The sequence below is a fragment of the Gossypium hirsutum genome, chromosome A12 (assembly GCF_007990345.1).
Source record: "Gossypium hirsutum isolate 1008001.06 chromosome A12, Gossypium_hirsutum_v2.1, whole genome shotgun sequence".
NCBI classification, from domain to species: domain Eukaryota; kingdom Viridiplantae; phylum Streptophyta; class Magnoliopsida; order Malvales; family Malvaceae; genus Gossypium; species Gossypium hirsutum.
Window position 1 is genome coordinate 55,600,631 of NC_053435.1, and position 3,642 is coordinate 55,604,272.

The window sequence follows — 3,642 nt, forward strand, 5'->3', positions numbered from 1 at the left end:
TCAATGTTTCATGCGGTTGAAAAGTATGTTTAAAAGAGAGTTATGAAAAAGTATGAATTGTTAATTTTTAACTCTTTTTTTCATCGAATCGAGGATAAAATGTTTTTTTTAGAAATAATAGTAAAAAGTAAAATATTAATTAAGTTATATGATCTTTAAATAACTTAATACAATTATATGCAAATATAAATTTTAAATACTTTTAAGTAATTAAAATAAGAATTATTATTCCATACATTGCTAGTAGAGTAAAAAATAAATTAATTAACCTTAATATAAATTATTTGTAAAACTAATAATATATGAAATATTTTTTAAAAATTAAATATAATAAATAAGATTTAAATAATTTAATATGATGATATAAAATATAATTTAATTTAGTTTTATATATATTAAATAGTTAATATAACATCCCAATTTTAGGTCTAGTGGTTTCGAAACTACAAATCCAAGGTAGGAGAAATTATTTTTCATATTTTTTTATGTGTCATAACATGATTTTATATATATTTGAAAATTTTGGTGAATTAATTTTAGCAGTTACATGCTTAATTTCGAAAAATGAATTAAATCCCATAAAGAGTGAAAATTATGTTCTACTAGTCAAAAGTGTTATGTAGCTAAAGAAATTAGATGTGGAGGTCCTTATTGAGTAAATAGACCACTAATAATGAGTGTTGGATGTACACGGAGACAAAAAAAAAAATTAAAATGGTAAGTTCGTGGCTTTAGGTGACTTAATAGGTAGAATAATAGTAAAATAAAAAGAAAAGCTATCATCTTTTTACTTCTCTTCTTCTCCACCGATTCTTACCCAAGGAAATGGCCATGGAAGCTTGAAAATTTCAGCAATTTCTAACCCTCACAACTAAGTGATTTTGATGGTCATTTTTTATGATTTTTATATTTTTGGAACCCTTGTAGCTTAATCTAGCTAATGAGGGGACTATTTTGCAAAATGGTTGAAAGTCTAAGATTTTTTCATGAGAATATTCATGTTGTTTGCTGCATTTTTATGGAAGAAAATGAATATTGGTTGTTAAATAAACAACTTTTGTTAAATGATTTTCATGAAAACACCTAAAATGGGTCATTTTGTAAAAGTTGTAAAATAGGTGGTAAATGTGTGAAATAATGGAAAATATGAGCTGCTCTAAGCATGAAAAAGGTTTGGCTATGCATGGGTAGTAAAGAAATTGAACACATTTCATTTTACGAGCCTAGAGGCAAAAGTGTAAATATGATAAAGAATAAGGGTAAAAATGTAATTTTACCAAAAAATGTGAAATTGGGCTAATTTGAGTAGCATGATGAATAAATAAATTAAATGTGTTGTTATAGATCAAGGAAGATGAAATTCAAAATTAGATCGGGGGAAAAGCAAGATAATCGAGTAATTAACTTATTTCGTCGTTTCATACCAAGGTAAGTTCATATGTTAATAAGCATTAAATTTGATATGTTTAAATGCTTAATCGATATCATGTAATTATTTCGTGTGTTATTATTGGATCATGAATAATATAAAAATACGAGATCATATTGAAAGATCAAATTAAAAGAAATGCAGGGTTGAGCATGATCGAATTACGACATGTTATGAATTGACGGTAAAGACCATGGTTGGACCATGGCAATATGTGTAACCGTGTAAGACCATATCTGGGACATGGCATCGGCATGTGATCCCATATAAGACCATGTTTGGGACATGGCATCGGCATCGTTATGTGAGTCAGTGTAAGACAATGTCTGGGACATGGCATCGGCATCGTTATGTGAGCCAGTGTAAGACCATGTCTGAGACATAGCATCGGCATCGTTATGTGAGCTAGTGTAAGACCATGTCTAGGACATCGCATTGACATTGTTATGTGAGCCAATGTAAGACCATGTCTGGGACATGGCATTGGCATCGTTATGTGAGCCAGTGTAAGACCATTTCTGGGACATGTCATCAGCATGAGGCATTGTGTAAGACCATAGCTAGGCTATTGCCATCAATATGAGATTTCCATGTAAGACCATGTCTGGGACATAGCATTGGTACGATATATCATGTACGAGTTTTCCCGAGCATCCTTGGTATCCCAAGAGGTTCAATGGGTAAATCCAAAGATTTTATCAAAGAGATGACAAGGTATGATCATGTTGAAAGGGTACAGGTATGTACGCAAAATTTATGAGTAATGAATTCGATGTATATGGGACATTTGGTAAGAATGTAAATTAGTAAGTCCTACCTATGAAAATGATCTTATGATGACCTTGTGATTATAAGCCTATACTTATGATGTATAAATAGGTGGTAAATTTGATTGATGATCATGTATAAGGCTTTTAGGCCAAATTAAATTGAGACATGATAAGTTTAAGTTCGGTTGTTGATGTATAGGTTAAATTGGCCAATAAATGGCATGTAAATATTTGATAATGATTAGCTATTGGAATGGTTAGTTAAGGATATGCTTTGGTGTTATGTATGATTAAATGGATGTTAATACAAAGAAATCATGAAAGAGTAAAGTTAGTAGTAAAACAGTTCTGGACTGGAGCAATTGTATAATTTTGAAAAATCACCAAAAATTTTGGAAATTGAATTATAGGTTGAAGAAGATATGACATTAAATCTTATTGAGTCTAGTTTCACATAGAAGAAACAGCGTAAGCAAAAGAATTTCATATTATGAGATGTTTGAATTTTTGTGGGACAGGGTCAGGATGAATTTGAAACCCCCTGTTTTAACTTTGGAAAATAATTAAAAATAGTATAAAAATAATTACAAGTTATAATTTATATTTTTTAAATTCTTAATGAATATATTTTCAAAAGAATTAAACTAGAACATCATCTGAGTCCTCTATGAGGAGATAATTAATTTTTTTGTGAAGAAGGGTCGAAACTGTCAGATAGCAGAACAAGGACGACTTTAAAGAATAAACTGTACTTATTGGTTAAACAAAAAATTCTGGAAATTTTATGGTAAAGAGATATGTGAGTCTAAGTTTGGGGAAAATTAGCAGAACTTAATTTGGAGTTCCGTAGCTCAAGATATAAATAATTTAGTGACTATATCTCGTGTAGATAGCTTGATATGAACATAAGTGAATAGTGGAACTTTGTGCAATTATGATTGCATTAACTTGAGAGCGTATTATGAGGATTGTTAAAAGCATGTTAACAAATTGTTTATTATTTACATACCTACTTACTAAGCTATATGCTTACGCTCTCTTCCTTTCCTCTTTCCTATAGTGTCACAGATGCTAGCTCGAGTTGGAGGTCGTCGGAGATCCTATCACACTAACAAGCTATTGATGGGTATCAATGATTTTCTAGCATTTTAAGTGTATGGCATGTATAAGGATTTGGTTATTGTGTACATGATATAATGAGTTGGCCTAGAATATTGGCCTATGCTAATTGAAGGTCATTGTTGTATAAGGCCATTTAGTGTGACCAATATTTGCTATGTTATAAGTCTATGATGAAGCATTACATGGATCTGCATGCTTGTTTGGGTTCGATGAGTGAATGTGTGATAATTATGTGTGGCAAATACTAAATATGAATTGTTGAGTAAGTTACATGTTATAATTAGTTAAGTATGTGTGTGGTTGTGCATGTTGAATGTGATT